Here is a 19,076-nt window from a genome sequence, read left to right on the forward strand (position 1 = left end):
TGCTAGATATTATTAACTCATTTCACATGTAAGAAAGAATCTCATCAGGTTTTCCCTTGTAATATAGAAGATTTTGAAATTCTATATATTCTTGACTCTCCTCCCCGCCCCCCACCCCACTGCCCCGTGGTGCTAATGGTTTATTATTTTTTTAATCATCAAATGTCATACCATTTATTTGATAATATTTTGTCACTTATTTAAAAGACTAAAAGCTTGCCAAATACTAATCTGTCGTCTTCTGACTTACCTGTTTTCTGCTTACATTTTACTTATTGTAAAGGATATGAGTAATTTTTTAGTAAACTAATAAGTATTATAGAATCATTCTTAGAACATATTGCCCACATAGGAAAAGGATACAACTGTGAATTGTTTTCAACAAAGTGAAGAACTTCTGCAGTTAGAAAAGAGTATTACTCTTAAGCAGTTGGTTTCAACTAGTTGGGAACATATTTCTGCAGATTGTGCTGAGAACTAAATCACGTAACAATTTCATGTTTGTAAAACAGGATTGGGAGTGCAATTAAAATGCTAATGTTATTAAAAACAAATCTGAATTTAGTTAGAATTTGTTTCTTTTTTGAAGATAAATATTTTGAAAGCTTAATTTCTTTTTGTTTTGAATTTAATTTTCCAGTTATTAGTGAATAATAATTATAACCTCATATTCTCCTTCAGAACATTTGTTAGGTTTATATATTTTTGTTAGATCTTAGGTAGCAAGTACACATTCATTTTGAGTTCTTTAACAGAGTAGTTTTGTGATAATGACAGTAGGGTTTGATTTTATTGTCTATTATTATCTGCATTGCTGATGGAAAAATGGCAGATTTAGTTTAATTAGCAGGTTTTGTCACAAGCATCGTGAAATTTTAAGCTTTTAAATCGTGAATGATGAAGTCTCAGATAGGGCTTATTATAAATTGTGAAGAGGGAGGTCATACTAATGATGGTCTTATGGTCTGCCATTTCTTGAGCATTCTCTTCTTTAAAGAAGTATTTGCTGTATGACCACATTTATCTTGATATATGCCCTGTCATGTTATTTATAGAGCATAGTTATTAAATATAGTACAGTGTTTCATCAATATAGTATGGATGACTATATTTATTAATCTTCTTTCTCTCTAGGAATGAATTAAAGTTTTCATGTTATGAGTTTTTGCAGTTGTTGGATAGTAGATTAAAAAACAATGTATTTAGTCAAACTTGTTTAGCATTAAATTCTAGCAGTTGTTATTTTCATTAGTAAGTAAATACTATTTGAAGTTTACTTTTAGGACATACAAGTTTAGTACAATTTGATTTTGTTGTCACACTTAAAATTGACTTGTACTTTTTATTTTCTAATAATTTGAGATTTCTTGATAATCTATAAAGACCGTGAGATTATTATTGTTAAACTTGTTTTCTTGAAAAATGGCCGCGCCCAGGCGACTCTAGCGGAGCGTGGCGTGAGCCCTCGCGGGGCCGGAGGAGACCCGCCGAGGCCGCGGCTGCACGGAGACGCGCGTAAGGCTCAAGATGAAAAATCATGAACCAGATGGTACTGTCATCAAGGAGAACTTAATTGATATCATAGCCCGAAAAATTAACCAACTCCCAGAAGCAGAAAGGAATCTGCTTGAAAATGGATCAGCATATGTTGGACTTAATGCTGCTCTCTGTGGCCTAATAGCAAATAGTCTTTTTCGACGCATCTTGCATGTGACACAGGCTCGTATAGCTGCTGGCTTACCAATGGCAGTGATCCCATTTTTGACAGCAAATGTATCTTATAAAGGTTTTGTAAGTTTACCTTTGAATACAGGTGATCTGCATTGTGAAACCTGCACAATAATACGAGGTGGATTGGTTGGTCTTGTTTTCGGTGGCCTGTACCCTGTTTTTTTTGGCTATCCCTGTGAATGGTGGCCTAGCAGCTAGGTATAATTCAGCCCTGCTACCAGAGAAAGGAAACATCTTAAATTACTGGATTAGGATTTCTAAGCCTGTCTTTAGAAAGATGTTATTTCCCATTTTGCTCCAGACTGGGTTTGCTGCATACCTTGGGTCTAGACAATATAAACTACTTAAAAAGGCTCTTCAGTTACCAGAACCTGGCCTAGAGATTGAGTGATTGTTAAGCAAATCTGTACACAAAAATAAAACTATAAAAATAACCTATATCTAATTTTGAATAAACAGAGACTCGTACATAAGGTAAAAAAAAAAAAAAAAAAACAAAAAAAACTTGTTTTCTTGCCTTGGGAATATTTGAGAGGCAACTTTTTAATTATGGTATCTTGATGTTAAGTGATGATATATTAATAGCTGTAGAAATCAGATGTTATAGGCTCTCTTTCTCTTCATCCCTCCTTACCTCTTTTAAGATTTTAACATCTAGTAGGGTTGTCTTGAAAATATGCATATCATGTTATAAAATGTTTTCACAGATAGTACTTATCATCTATTTAGATTTTAGTGTTGTAAAATACTGTATATTATGAACTGAATTTTGGTGATATTGTTCATAAGATATGTTAGAATCATATTCCCTGTGAGTTCTTTTATCAGTGTTCATTCTTGCACATATTTATTGTTATATTTATGTTGATAAAGAGTATTTAATAGTAAATATTGTGTTATCTAACACACTTATTTTAAAATGAAATCAATTTATGTTAACTTCTTATATATTATTGTAAGAAAATTCAAAAAATTCTTAAGCCTTTGCTTTTCAGAGAATTTCTGTGTGGACCAAGGTGTATTACCACTGGTTATTAACTGTGAAATGACAGCAGGGAAAGAGGAGAAGGTACTGGTGAAATTCAACTTTGAATAAGGGACAGTTTCTATAAAAATTTAAAAATCGGCATATATAGTTTTAAAATAGGTGTTTGAAATGAATTAAAAGCTATGTTTAGTATAGAAGAGGCTTAATTCAATCATGAAACAATTTGGATCATGAATTATTGTTTATGAAGACTGTCTTCCCATTAATGTTAGTTAGTGTTCATTATAAAGTAGAATTTTTTTTAAGCCTAGCATTTTTGTGTTTATAGAAGCACTGCTGAAGAGCCAGGTGTGGGTGAGAGTTAGGAAATGAAAAGGTGTATCAGATTTGGAGACATGTGGTTGTATTTGAGGCTCCCAGCTTCAGAAAGGAGGTTTTTTTTTTTCCCTGAAGACTCAAGTTGGAGGTCATCGATTTGAAATCAGTGGTTATTTCTTGTATTGAGATAATCTGTATCAGTTCATTTGATCCTCACTTTATCCTCCTCCCACTCATCAATGCTTATTTATAATGTATTAGTAGTATAGAACTAGGCTTACAGTACTTTATATCCATATTACCATTAGTGGTAGTGTATCTTATGGAAATATACTCAGTTCCAACTAGATATGACAGAAATCCAACTGTCCCCTACTAAATTAAAGGGATTTATCTCCTGCCCTGTATTCTACCCTCTTACTTGCCCTTGGTTCCATTCTGTTATTAATAACTGGCAACAGATAAACGAGTTACTGCTAGAATAAGTACTGTTAAGGTGTCATGGGAGGTTGGAGGAGATGGGTTTTTGGTCTGTGTTTTGTGAGCCTCAGGGAACTGACTGGACTTCCCATTTGTTTAGGAATTTTTGTCTCTTTGAAGAGTACTGGGCTACTTCTGTGTTCCTTAAAGGAGTAAAACTCTCCCTCTTTTTTGTAAGGAGTAAAACTCTTAATCACAGAGTTGTCATTACTTCTCTATTTTTTTTTTTTTTTTTTTTTAAATTTTCACCTTTGAGAGTTACCTAGCACCTCCTCCTGTGTTTGTACTTCCCTTTAGAAAGCTTTCACTCACATTAAAGCTTTCAGCTTCTACATGTACAAAGAGTTAAGAGAGGCCAGGGCTTTTCAGGAATAGTAATTTAGAATATTTGGGAGTGTGTATGGTGGAGCTAAAGAGTGACAGAAGATGTGATTAATTAAGAAGGGGCCATTCAGTGAGGAGTTTTATAACTAATGCTAGTTTTATCTTTCTATGTTGGGCAGCCAGTCAGAATGATTAACTTTTTTTTCCCCAAAATGTTTAATTTTACAGTAGCTTAAGAATTTTGAGAAGAGTTGCAAAAATACTACACATTATTTCTCTGTGCCATTCGCCCAGACTCTCAAGATGTTAACATTTCATCCCATTAGCCTTTTCTTGTCCTCCCTTCTCCTCCCCTTCCTTTTCTTTTTCTCTCACTTTCTGTGTGTAGTCTTTATTCCCCTGAACTTTAGACAGTAAATTATGAATATAATGCTGTTAGCCTAAGTACTTCAGTGTATAGTTTTAATAAAAAGAGAAACTTCCTACATGATTGCAGTATAAAGTCAGTAAATTAACATTATTGCAGAACTATTGGATCTTCAGATCCTGGTTGGATGTCCTCCATGCTGAAGGAAGGAAACTTGTTTTCAGGTTCAGAATCCAGTTCAGGATCACACATTGCATTCAGTTGTTCTAGTCTCTCATTTTTTTTTCCCAGTCTGGAATATTTCCTCTTTCTTTCTTTGTCTTTCGTGATCCTAACGCCTGACGTTGTTTCAGGTTCTCCCAGATTCCAACAATGGGTTTTACAGCCACACCGTTGGCTTTGCTCTCACACAGGCATTTTCTGAAATAGCCTTTTACGTTTTATGTTTGTTTGGAAGCTAGTCCTTACTTAAGTATTGATTGCTGTTTGGAAAGACTGACATTTTTAAAACCAGAAAGTATTAGTTCCTTTTTGTCAGTGGTCTTCACAATTTAGTTTTTCTTTATACTGCTTTTTACTATAAATAGTAAAAAGACTACACTTTTAACATATTACCTAGAAAAATCTCTTTACTTAAGTCATCATTAAGTACATTTTCTCTTTTTTATGTTACCAAGGGCACCAACTTTAGTTACTTACTTACTTACTTCAGGGCACCAACGTTGCCAAACTTTGTTACTACATAACTAGAACCCCCTTTCCTCTACTTTTCAGTTACATTAATGTTTTTTCTCCTTTAGCTTTCCTTAGCAGCTCCCTGAAAGACTGAGAATAGTCTCTACCATGCTCATTAGGCTTTCACTCATCATTTCCTCAAAGTCTTTCCAGATCTTGCCCACTAATTCCTTGAAACTCCTACATTTTTAGTTTTTGTTGTTGTTGTTGTTATGGTAGCATCCTGTGCATATAACAAAAATGTGTATCAGTTACCAGTTGCAGCATAACAAATTACCCCAAAATTTAGTGACTTAAAATTATAATAAATATTTATTATCTCGTAGTTTCTTTATGTTAGAAATTTAGATAGAGTTTGCTAGATATGCCTTGCTCAGGGTCTCATCAGATTGTAGTCAAGATGTAGGCAGGAATACAGTCATTTGAAGGCTTGACTAAGGCTGATAGGTATGCTTCCAAGATGGCTTAATAACATGACCAGTAAGTTGGTGCTGGCTGAGGAAGAACCCCAGTTTCTTGCTGCATGACCTCTCTGTAGGACTGTTTGAGTGTCCTTATGATTACGTAGCTTTTCGTCAAATGAGTTAACTTTTCCCAGAATAAGAGAGAGCATAGTAAAAACTACAGTATTTTTTGTGACCTGGCCTCAGATGTCACATGGTGTGTGCACGCATAGGTTCCCATCGCCCTAGTTGAATGCCTGTTTTTTACCCATTGGGTTATATATCTGTGGATGCAACCAACTGTGGAAAAAATTCCAGAAAGTTCCAAAAGGAAAAACTTGAATTTGCTGGGCTCAGGCAACTATTTATATAGCATTTACATTTTATTAGGTATTATAAATAATCAGGAGGTGGTTTTAAAATACACAGGAGGTTGTGTAGGTTAAATGTGGATACCATGCCGTTTTTTATGAAGGCTCAGATACGACTAAGCGACTTCGCTTTCACTTTTCACTTTCATGCATTGGAGAAGGAAATGGCAACCCACTCCAGTGTTCTTGCCTGGAGAATCCCAGGGACGGGGAGCCTGGTGGGCTGCCGTCTATGGGGTCGCACGAAGTCGGACACGACTGAAGTGACTTAGTAGTAGCAGCAGAGCATCCATGGACCTTAGTATTGTCAGGGAGGGAGCCCTGGAACCAACCCCTTGTGGATGTTGAGGGATGACTGTATGTACTTTGGATTAATACTAAAGAAGTTGTTGAGGAGAAGGAGTTTCCATGTAATGATGGAGAGGTGAAGCTAAGTGAATTTGGTAGATGAATAAAGTACTTATGAAGAAGTATACATACAGCTCTTTTAAGGAGTTTAAGAGGAGGAGAGAAGTAGGGTAATAACTGGAGGAATACATAAGATTAAGATGGTAATGCACAAAGAAGAGTACTGGTGGGAGGTGGGAGGGGTGGAAAAAAGGAGTGGTGGCATGTATGTGAGTAACGCTGTTACCCAAAAACAGCGTTAGTCTTTTAGTGGCTGTGGAGCCAAAAGACACAATCAAGCCAACCATTGGACAAGGAATTATTTATTATTTCCAGCAAGTAAGGAGAACACTGGTGATCTCTCTTAAAGCGTTCTCTCTTCAAGTAGCAAAATTGGGTAAGTTTTAAGCTGAGGCTACATGCATATTGACGAAGGAGCTTGAGCAGAGGAGAAGTCAACATGGAACTGGGGCAAAGGTTGGCAAGAGTTCAGGTTTCAGCTGATTGGACTCCGGAGGGTCCATGTCGTTACTCTGTGCTCCATCGCCGGAGGTGTCGGGGTCATTTGTTCTTGCAGGACTCTTGAAGACAGGTATCAGATTGTTATGTAACCTCTTTAGGAGGAACTAGGACTGTTCTATCACTGAACAACGCAGTTTCTTGGCTGCATTTCCTTTGTTCCCTTACTTCCCTTAAGATCATTAATTACGGAGACCTGTTCAAGGGCAACAAGCATTGCAACCAGGCCTCGATCATTAAATGTCTTGGGCCAGAAATGGCTTCTCTTATGCCAAGAAAGCCATGCCTGGTTCTCTTTCTCTAGGATGCTCTATCCTGTCTGCTTACAACTTGGTCACCTAATAATGGAGCATAGAAGGTAGATGGGGGCAGAATCCTAGGGGAAATATGGCTACGTGGATTGGGTATTAGGATAAGGAAACAAGTTGTTTTCAAAAGTGTTTAAAGCAAACTAGGGAATGAAAGCATACAGTTTTGTGGGAAGGAAGTGTAGGAAGACTTTTATAGGAGCAAGAGTCTGAAAGAACTCAATGAGGTCCCAAGAACAAGTGACAGAGTCAGTCAACTGCAAGATTGTGACTAGAGCATAGTGAATTAGAGTCGAGCATAATGGCTAATATTTTGTTGGTGTGTTTTGACATCAGTTGTTGGGAGACAGCTCTCTACGGGTCTCTCACATTTGTACACATCTTTTAAGAATTTTTATATAATAAATGGTGTAGGAAAATGGCAGCACCATCCAGAGCAAGGCAGATTTGTGTGTCTTCTTGGGAGATAACAGAGATATATCTCTTCCTGGGGCATTTGGCAGGCATTGGGTTCCCTAAACCCAAAGTTCCTCTCCTGAAATGCAAACCATTGTGTGTACAAGTGTTACCTGGGCTCCTTCAGATCATTCTGTCAGAATTGGGCGGGAACAGTGCAAATGCTGACACTATGGCTACTGCTGTTGCTATGAGTAATAAAGCTCCGTGTGTCCAGCCCACAAGTCTTTACATTTTCTTCTAGCACCCATGTGAGTGCTAACAGCACTCACTGTTAGCTTGCAAGTACATTAAGATTCTTCCATTTTTTAGGTACAAGATGTGATTATAGCATACTAAAGGAGAATCTAAGTGAAAGCCGTTGGAACTGAGAATGTTTGGAGACCCTGAGGCTTGTCCACTTAAGACTGGCCTTACTGTTTAACATTCGCACTGTTATAGTCAGGGGTGATGCAATACTGTGGCTGAAAGTCTTCACAAAGTCACAAGGAGATGGAAAGTTACCTAAGGAACAAAATAATGGGCAGACAAAAACAAGAGGTCAGTCAGTCACTTCAGTCACTCAGTCGTGTCTGACTCTTTGTGACCCCATGGACTGTAGCATGTCAGGCTTCCTTGTCCACACCAACTTTTGGAGCTTACCCAAACTCATGTCCGTTGAGTTGGTGATGCCATCCAACCATCCCATCCTCTGTTGTCCCCTTCTCTTTCTGCTTTCAGTCTTTCCCAGCATCAGGGTCTTTTCCAGTGAGTCAGTTCTTCACATCAGATGGCCAAAGTATTGGAATTTCAGCTTCAGCATCAGTCCTTCCAATGAATATTCAAGACTGTTTTTCTTTAGGATAGACTGGTTGGATCTCCTTGCAGTCCACGGGACTCTCAAGAGTCTTCTCCCAACACCACAGTTCAAAAGCATCAATTCTTCAGGCAAACCTTCTTTATGGTCCAACTCTTAAACATCCATAGATGACTACTGGAAAAACCATAGCTATGATATATGGACCATTGTTGGCAAAGTAATATTTCTGCTTTTAGGTTGGTCATAACTTTTCTTCCAGGGACCAAGCGTCTTTTAATTTCATGGCTACGGTCACCATCTATAGTGATTTTGGAGCCCAAGAAAATAAAGTCTGTCACTGTTTCCATTGTTTCCCAGTCTATTTGCCATGAAATGATGGGACCGAATGCCGTGATCTTAGTTTTCTGAATGTTGAGTTTTAAGTCAACTTTTCACTCTCTTCTTTCACTTTTGTTAAAAGACTTTTTAGTTCTTCTTTGGTTTCTGCCATAAGGGTGGTGTCATCTGTATGTCTTAGGTTGTTGATATTTCTCCCGGCAATCTTGATTCCAGCTTGTGCTTCATCCAACCTGGCATTTCTCATGATGTACTCTGCATATAAGTTAAATAAGCAAGGTGAAAATATACAGTCTTGACATACTCCTCTCCCAATTTGGAACCAGTCTGTTGTTCCATGTCCAGTTCTAACTGTTGGTTCTTGACCTGCATACAGATTTCTTAGGAGGCAGGTCAGGTGGTCTGGTATTCCCATCTCTTGAAGAATTTTCCGTAGTTTGTTGTGATTCACCTAGTCAATGGCTTTGGCGTAGTCAATAAAGCAGAAGTAGATGTTTTTCTGGAAGTCTCTTGCTTTTTTGATGATCCAATGGATGTTGACAATTTGATCTCTGGTTTCTCTGCCTTTTCTAAATCCAGCTTGAACATCTGGAAGTTCACAGTTCACGTTCTGTTGAAGCCTGGTTGGAGAATCTTGAGCATACTTTGCTAGTGTTTGAGATGAGTGCAATTGTACTGTAGTTTGAACATTTTTTGGCATTGCCTTTCTTTGGGATTGGAATGAAAACTGACCTTTTCCAGTCCTGTGGCCACTGCTGAGTTTTCCAAATTTGCTGGTATATTGAGTGCAGCACTTTCATAGCATCATCTTTTAGGATTTGAAATAGCTCAACTGGAATTCCATCACCTCCGCTAACTTTGTACGTAGTGATGCTTCCTAAGGTCCACTTGACTTCACATTCCAGGATGTCTGGCTCTAGGTGAGTGATCACACCATCGTGGTTATCTGAGTCATGAAGATCTTTTTTGTACAGTTCTTCTGTGTATTCTTGCCACCTCTTCTTAATATCTTCTGCTTCTGTTAGGTCCATACCATTTCTGTCCTTTTTTGTGCCTATCTTTGCATGAAATGTTCCCATCTTTGCATAAAGTGAATGTTCATGGTGGAGAGTTCTGAGAAAATGTGGTCCACCGAAGAAGGGAATTGGAAACCACTTTAGTATTCTTGCCTTAGAACCCCGTGAAAGTATGAAAAGGTGAAAAGATAGGACACTGAAAGATGAACTGTCCAGGTTGGTAAGTGCCCAGTATGCTACTGGAGATCAGTGGAGAAATAACTCCAGAAAGAATGAAGAGATCGAGCCAAAGCAGGAACAAGACCCAGTTGTGGATGTGACTGGTGATGGAAGTAAAGTCTAATGCTGTAAAGAGCAGTATTATATAAACCTGGAATGTTAGGGCTGTGAATCAAGGCAAATTGGAAGTGGTCAAATAGGAGATAGTAAGAGTGAACATTCACATTTTAGGAATCAGCAAACTAAAATGGACTGGAATGGACAAATTTAACTCAGATGACCATTATATCTATGACTGTGGGCAAGAATCCCTAAGAAGAAATGGAGTATCCCTCATAGTCAATAAAAGAGTCCTAAATGCAGTTCTTGGGTACAATCTCAAAAACAACAGAATGATCTCTGTTCGTTTCCAAGGCAAACCATTCGATATCACAGTAATCCAAGTCTATACTGCAACCAGTAATGCTGAAGAAACTGAAGTTGAATGGTTCTATGAAGACCGGCAAGACCTTCTAGAACTAACACCCCAAAAAGATGTTCTTTTCTTTATAGAGGACTGGAATGCAAAATGATGAAGGCAAGAGAGTTACCTGGAGTAACAGGTAAATTAGGCCTTGGAGTACAAAATGAAGCAGGTCAAAGGCTAGCAGAGTTTTACCAAGAGAACACACTGGTCTTAGCAAACTCCCTCTTCCAACAACAGAAAAGACTGCACATGGGCATCACCAGATAGTCAATACAGAAATCAGATTGATTATATTCTTTGCAACCAAAGATGGAGAAGCTCTATACATTCAGCAAAAACAAGACCAGGAGCTGACTGTGGCTCAGATCATGAGCTCCTTATTGCCAAATTCAGACTTAAATTGAAGAAAATGAGATACAGATTAATAAATGATGGAGCCATCATTTAAGACCAGGCATGCCTGACTCCACAGTCTATGGAATCTTTTTTTTTTCCACCTAAGTCTTTCTGCCTTTTACTTGGAGGTTTAATAATCAGATTTCTTTAAAAGTTAGATAAATCAGGTGTATTACAAATTGAATTTATTTTTGATCTTAGTACAAATGTTGAAGTTCTCACATGTTCTTAATAGAATGCTAATACAAAGAATCTCTCTGGAAACCTTTAGTTTGTTCCAGGAGGTTCTTAATTAGATTAGTGTTTGGGGTGGGGGGAAGAGATTTATAAAGAGCTTGTAACTTAGAAGGGAAAGATTCTTTGTTAAAAGTGGATAGATAGACAAAGTTACAAGTAGATGTGAATAGTCTTTTTGAAATTTTGCTTGAATTCAGGTATTCAGTATAAACATTATCTTGCTTGTATCAACTAAATGCCATGCCCACGAAATGGAATTTTATGTCTAATTAAATTGGCTGAAGGCAAATTTCTTTATATGCAATAGAGTTACAATATTTGTAAGGTTGAGATTACATATAATGTAAAGACTTAAGTTCAGTTAGGTGTTTAGAGTTATATTCCAACTCTCTAAAATCATAGTATTATGATGATTATAACAAGTTTTTTCCCTTAATAGTAAATCTATTTGTTAATATATTTATTTCCTATGTTACACTATGTAGTTTAATTTCCTTTTCCATAGATGAAGAAAAGGGACGTTAGTGTTTAAATTAGTAAATGTTTACGAAGCATCTACTTTATGTGGTTTATGTCCAATATACTGTTGTCCCAGTAATGTTCTTTATAGCCGATTTAGAAGAAACTGATCCAAGATTCAATCAAGTATTAAATGTCTCTTTAGTTTTCTTTAACATAATTTCAGGCTTTTCTACCTTTCACAATGTTGATATTTTTGAAGATTCCTTACTAGTTGTTTTGCAGCAGGTTTCTCAACTTGGATTTGTCTTTTTAATTTCCCTTTGATTAAATTTATGTTGTTTAGTCACTAAGTCTTGTGCAGCTCTTTTGTGAGAAGTACCACCTAAATGGTGTATTCACAGTGCATCATAACTTTTTTTTTTTTTGCCATCATTCTATCATATTCTTTCAGTGGGGATGGTGTTTAGGAACCATTTCTCTCTGAAGTAAGTCTCTGCCCGAGAATTAATCCCTGCCTGAAAGGTTAATTTGAGACATCACTTCAGTCTTTCCTAGAGGGGGCTGCTTGCATTTATCTATTAGTTGTCCGGTACAAAACCCTTTCTTGTTTCAGCTGTCGTCCTCAAATCAGCCCTTGATGCTTTGCAGTAGGTACCATTGATGATTTTGCAGTTGTCTTGTGGCTTCCTTCTCCCCTCACAAATGCTGTTATTGTGCAGATCTTGTAGTTTTTTGTTCCACCTTGTTTGTATTTTGGGGTTCATGAAAGTACTTTGGCATTTGATTTTATTGTAAAATGTTATTCCGTGGGTTTTTAGTTTTTCTAAATAGTCTGTTTTTGTATGGAGTTTCAGAAAAACTAGTCTGTTGGCCACTATCTTCCTTTTTTTCACTATGCTAATTTCTTTCTTGTTGTTTTAAAAGGGGTTTTCTATATTTATTATATCTTCTCTTGTCTATTTATAAACACTATTGACTTTAAAAAATATTTATCTATGTATTTGTCTTCCTCAGATCTTAGCACAGTTATGTGGGATCTTTCACTGTGGCCTGCAGACTCAGTGCATAGGCTCTAGAGACTGCAGGCGTCGGGAAATGGGACACACGGGAGCATGTGGGATCTTAGTTCCCTGATCCATGTACCTTGCATTATAGGCCGATTCTTAACCACTGGACCACCAATGAAGTACCAAGACTGTTGACTTTTATATGTTAATCTTGTATCAACTACCTAATTGTTTGAGGTAGTTTCATCACTGATTAATGTAAGTTTAACCTGAAATAGTACAGAAGTAGTACAAAGTACTTTTATAATACTTTACTATTTTAGTGAATCCTTTGTGACATAATAATCATAATAGTTGTGTTTTAAAAGCAAGTGATTCTGCGTACTTTCTGCTGTAGCCTGTTTTTAAGCTGAGAAGGCAATCTCAGTCTTAATTGTAGCATTTCAATTAAGTGAGGGAATGGATAAAGAAAAAGTAAGTGGTGTATCGACAGAATGAATTAATATAAACAGTTTGGGGCTTCTTTCCAGCTAATATACTTTTCTCTATGTGAGCTTGTTTGAATTCTTGGGATATGATATGATACATGATAGTGTAGTGATGGGGCCCTAGATTTCTCTCTCTCTCTCTGTAGCAGTTATCAGCCCTAATTTTTTAAATGGTGAAATATATATAACATGAAACTTACTATCTTAACCATTTTTAAATGTGCAGTTCAGTGTCATTAAATACATTTATATTGTTGGAGACCATCACCACCATATACATCTGTGGAACTCTTTTTACCTTGCATAACTGAAAATATGTAACCAGTAAGGAGTACTCGCCCTGTCCCCACTCCCCTCCAAGCCCCTGGCAGCCTCTATTCTACTGTGTGTTTTTGGGAATTTAACTACTCAAGATTCCTTGTATGAGTGGAATATTCTGTTGTATGTATATGCCACATTCTGCTTATTCATTTATCTGTTGATGGAGTCTTATCTGCTTCCACGTTCTAGCTGTTGTGAATGAATAATGCTGCTGTGAACATGGGTGGGTATACAATATCTCTTCAAGACCCTGCTTTCAGCTCTTTTGAGTATATACCCAGAAGTGGATTTGCTGGATCACGTCTTGATTCTGAGTTTAATTTTTTTTTTTTTCTACTTTTTAAAAGTTATTTTTTTAATGAGTTTAACTTTTTGAGGAACTGCAATACTACTTTCCACAGCAGCTCTACCATTTCACATTTCTACCAGCCAGGGTTCCAGTTTCTTCACATCCTTAACAATGCTTACTATTTTTCTTTTTTTTTGCTTTTCTCAGCAGTAGTTTTATTCCTTCATTGTAATAAATGATTTGGTCTTTTGCTCTTTTGTTATCTTCTTGGGGCTGATTATTGTTAATAAACTGTGTATCAATTATTTTCTCATAGTTACATTAGAGGAAAAGAGAGAGGAGTATATTAAAATATAAATTTTTTTGATTTAGTGTGAAGTTCTAGACTAGACCACTGTTAATTAAATGAAATAGCCACATGTGGCAAGTAGGTAGCATATTGGACAACATGGCTCTAGAAAATAAAAGAGCCTTGTTGTTCATGTTTAGTAATGAAGTCTAAACTGAATTTAATAGCTATATGAATGAAAAGATATGGGAAATGATAGTCAAGGTATTGAAGCAATAAAATCTATAAGGCCTGGGATCTGATTGGTAGTAATAGGGCGAGGGGAAAGGTGTATTGGAGGTGATGGATTGTTATAGGCAGTCTTGATTAGGGGCATGCTACCATAAGTATAGGTAGGGTCTTGAGGGAAAAGCAAGCATTGTAATTATTAATTATAATGAGTAAACATTATAAAAAGGAGAAACTGATAATGCTGATTTTAGTCACTTTGGGTATGGTGGAATGATAAACATTTTCAAGTCAGAAATATGAATTTGGAGTTTTAAAATGGGTTAGGGTATTTGATTCAAATAAGTGAAATTGTTAATATTTTAATTGTACATTATAATTAATATTTTAAAATGAGAAGATTGATTTGATAGTAGAAAAGAGTCACCAGAGTTAAGTGATGAGCCTTTGCTTGGACTGGACTGAGATGTTAACACATTAGACGTGACAAAAGGGAAAAATTGTTAAGAGTCATATTCTACCCATTCCCTCCAAATAAACTTTGTTTTTTTCTTTTTTAAAACATTTTTATGTGTGCTCCAATTATTCTTTTGTCAAATGATCTTCACTTTTCAGTTTCATCTTTTCTTGCCACTGCTGCTGCTAAGTCGCTTCAGTCGTGTCCGACTCTGTGACCCCATAGACTGCAGCCCACCAGGCTCCGCCGTCCCTGGGATTCTCCAGGCAAGAACACTGGAGTGGGTTGCCATTTCCTTCTCCAGTGCATGAAAGTGGAAAGTGAAAGTGAAGTCACTCGAGTCCGACTCTTAGAGACCCCATAGACTGCAGCCCACTAGACTCCTGCCCATGGGATTTTCCAGGCAAGAGTACTGGAGTGGGGTGCCATCGCCTCTTTTCTTACTTCATCTTAATTCAGACCCAACACTCAGTTCTGGCTTTCTAGTGAAGGTGCACTTTGTCTTGTGTGACTCACACTGTATCTCTTGCTGTGGATATTTTTTATGTGATTTTCTTATTTTTTTCATTTCACTTTTTTTTTTTAAACTACTGGTTCTCATTAGTGTATGTTTCACTGACAGGCCAAATTGTGTTTTGGTTTTTGTTGGGTTTTTTTGTGTTTTTGGTTGTGTGTGTGTTTTGGCTATGCTGCATGGCATCTGGGATCTAATTTCCCTACCAAGAATGGAACTTGGACCCCTAGCAGTGGAGGCATGGAAGCCTAACCACTGTACTGCCAGGGAATTCTCTATGTTGTGTTTCAGAACTGATCCCTATGTTTTGTATTTTACTGTTTTTCCCACACAACCTAATATGGTTTCTTGAACACAGTGAAACCATGTTAAATGCTTTTTAAACAAACCCAGAGGTTTAAGTATGAGGGTAGTAAAATAAAGGTAGTATTATTGACAACTTTTGAATAATTAAGAACTGATCTGGGAGGAATTATAGTTTTAGTTGCATTGACTATAATGTAGTAGGTACATGTACGTTTATAGGCGAAGAGGAAAATGAAACTGGAGCACAGGATGTTAATGAAGTAAGAGGGCTTTGCTCAGGTCATGAGAAGGGATAATCTCTGATGAGGCATTGAGAAGAGATGGTAAGGACTTTTATCCCTGGAAGAAGAAAAGTATTTAGTAATAAATGTTGAAAATGGATACACTTGTTAATCAGGCAGAAAGAAGTTAAAGTGAGCATTAAATCAGTTATTAGTCAGTTCCTTCATGTGTTTGCATAGTTTGTTTCCTTAACTTTTTTAGTCTCCAGAGGATGCCCACTTTCCTTGCCTCATGATCCACTTCTCTTGAAAGCCAGCAATGTTGTGACTCTGATCAGTCTTCCATAGTCAAATCTTCCATTGGTTCTCTTCTTCTGACTCCTTTCACTTTTAAGGATCCCTGTGATTACATTTGGCCTACTGGATAATCCAGAATAAGTAAATATATTTGTATTTGTGAAGTGCTTTTTGTCTTTTAAGGTAACATGCTTAACAGAATCTGAATATTAGGGTTTAAACATGTTTTGATAGCATTGTTTCACCTTCCACAGAAATATTGCCTGGTGCTGTGAGAATGGCTGAATTCTGCCTCCTAGTGCAGTGATGACATATAGTTTTGGATCAGTTCAGCAGGTACTGAGATTGAATAGCTGCTGCAACCCATTGCAAATCATTTGGTTTTAGTTTATTTGAACCAGTCAGTGAACTAAGCCCCATGAACTGCAGCACTCCAGGCTTCGCTGTCGTTCACTGTCTTGCCGAGTTTGCTCAAATTCAAGTCCATTGAGTCGGTGATGCCATCCAACCATCTCACCCTCTGTCGCCCCCTTCTCCTCCTGCCCTCAATCTTTCCCGGCATCAGGGTCTTTTCTAGTGAGTCAGGTGGCCCTAAAGGATTGAGATCTGCATTAAACAAGTAGTTTTGCATGAGGTGACAATAATGATGGTAGCTGCCACTTTTTAATATGAAGCTGAGATGCTGCTGGGGCCAGGCCAGTTGTGTTCTTGAATATACCATTTCCATTTGACAAGTGAGGAATTTTTGGGCCCTTGCCACATGGTTTAGTCTGACTTATTAATAATAGACATCATATGCTCAGGAGCTACATTGTTCCATGGGTTTGATTTTGAAAAGAACCCATGGGCAGGCTCATAGCTGCTTTTCAAAAAAGGGTGGGGCACTACCCTTGGGATTGTGGGGCACTAAAGGTAGACAGTGTTAGCTTCCTTATTTCCCACAAAGTGTTGGTCTGTCTCTGGGAAATTTCCGTGAAAGGAAGGACCAAAGATGCCTTATAGCAACCAGGATCCATTGCAAAAAAAAAAAAACAGAACTGAAGTCTTTTATTGTCATCTCTAAATGAATTCAATGTTGGCAGGATAAATTGAAGGAGGTATTGAGCTGTGAGACAGTCCAACTGTCCATTATTCCTTAACATACAGACCCCTCCACCTGCATTTTCCAAGGGGACCAGGATTCCTGTGATTCACCTTGTTTCTGCCCACAGTGATTGCTTGCCAGTTTGCTTCCATTCATGCTCAGTGTAGATAAGCAGTTCCGTAACTGTTATCTGAAAAGGTTGGAACCTTCTGTACACTGAGGGTGACTCAGTATTGAAATTAGTTATTATTATGGTAGGGTGAAACTGAAGCCAACTTCCAGATTGGTGAGAAAATCTCCTACCTGGAAGGTTTTTGTTTGTTTTTAAATTAAAATATAGTTGATGTATAGTCTTATATATGTTGCAGGTGTACAATGTAGTGATTTATAATTTTTAAAGTTTATGTAGTTATTATAAAATATTGGCTATATTCCCTGTGTTGTATAATAATATCCTTTAACCTGGAGATTTTAGCAGCCACCTCCTCAGTTCTTCCTCATTATCAGACAATAAAATGAAGAACCATTTACTGCTTTATTGACCATACAGTTTGCTCAATATGTTTGTTAGTCATTCCCTCAGGCTTCCCTCATATCCCATTAATTGGCCCTTGAAGCCCTTATCCTTCCTTTTCCAGAAAGCCATGTCTCTTAACAGCATTAAATTCCTATCACCAGATGGTCAAGAACTGTGAAAGGGGTCTTATAAGGTAAACCCTACTTATAAGGTAACCAGTTAGAAGACAAGAGAATTTTGGATCAGAGAGAAAGTATAGTTTATTACTTAAAGCAGTAGAAGTAACCAGAGAATCGGTATTTTTGCACAATTCCCCCAAGACCCAGTTTCCGTAGGGCAGAGCGAAGAGGGCCAGATGACCGCCGCTCGTGCAGTCCGCTGCAGTAGAAGAACCCTGAGCTCAGGGCACCTGGGTCTTTTGTAACAGTAAGTGTGGCTGCCCTTTGTTCCTCAGGTGCACATACTGTCTTTTAAGTCTGATCATTATACAAACAACCTTGAAAAGATGGTTTAGATGATGCCTTATTTATTTGTAAGACATAAAGAGTTGTCTCCTCTAACATATGACACTCCTCAGATTATGAGAATTAATACATTGTTTATTTTTCATTCACAACGGCATCCAAAACAGATGTTCTTAATTAACAGCTTTCTTACAAGCCATGAGTTAGGACTTCTGGTTCCTTCCATTCTTGCTTCTTGGCCTTCTTTTCAGTGTTGCTTCTGTGTCTGCTGTGTTCCCTTGTATTAATCTCTGGAAGAGAAAGGAGCATAGACACTCAGTACTCAAGACTATTAAGGAGCAGGCCCAGAGGCAGCACACCTCATTTTTCATTCAGATTACAATTGACCTGAACTCAGTTAAATGCCACATTCTGCAAAGGAAACTGGGAAATGTTTAGTTATACTCTGAATAAGGCAAAGAAATGGGTTTGGTGAATAGCTAGCTGTCTCTACTTCATTTTAGCCCATTCTTTTTGTTAGTGAATTCGCTCAGTCATGTCTGATTCTTTGTGACCCCATGGACTGTAGCCTGTGAGGTTCTTTCACCCATGGAATTTTCCAGGCAAGTGTACTGGAGTGGGTTGCCATTTCCTTCTCCAGGGGGTCTTCCCGACCCAGGGATTGATCCCAGGTCTCCAGCACTGCAAGCAGACGATTTTACCACCTGAGCCACCAGGGATATGTAATTATTAAAAAAATTAAAACAAGGCAAAACATTTTTAAAAATGCAAATTAATAAAAAAAAAAAAAAAACCACTCCAGAATTCACCATCCAGAAATATCCATCATTACTACTAAGTAAACATTCCAGATTTATATAAATAGATAATAGATTTTGAAAGGATGGTTAGAACAATAAAGACTACTAAAATGGTGCAATACTGTTGGTTTTTAAAAAAATGTTAAACTTAGATTTACTTGGCTCTATAGAAGTGAAGCAAATAGATAAAATGAACTTCATATAAAATTTCCTTATCCCGGGAGGTGGGAGGGGGGATCGGGATGGGGAATACATCTAAATCCATGGCTGATTCATGTCAATGTATGACAAAAACCACTACAATATTGTAAAGTAATTAGCCTCCAACTAATAAAAATAAATGAAAAAAAATTTCCTTATCCCAACAGATATTATTTCCTTAAACTTCTACCTTTAATTGTGGAGATACTGAAGCACACAAAAAATCACTGAAAAG

The 19,076-nt window shown here is 37.4% G+C and overlaps 1 protein-coding gene and 1 pseudogene across 8 annotated transcripts in view; both read left to right on the top strand.

The window, feature by feature from the left end:
- MLLT10 (MLLT10 histone lysine methyltransferase DOT1L cofactor) overlaps nucleotides 1-19,076 on the top strand; it is a 224,178-nt gene that overhangs the window by 88,019 nt on the left and 117,083 nt on the right. The window lies entirely within an intron of this gene.
- LOC122448701 lies at nucleotides 1,218-2,397 on the top strand (annotated as a pseudogene).

This window comes from Cervus canadensis, chromosome 10 (genome assembly GCF_019320065.1).
Source record: "Cervus canadensis isolate Bull #8, Minnesota chromosome 10, ASM1932006v1, whole genome shotgun sequence".
Classification (NCBI taxonomy): Eukaryota; Metazoa; Chordata; class Mammalia; order Artiodactyla; family Cervidae; genus Cervus; species Cervus canadensis.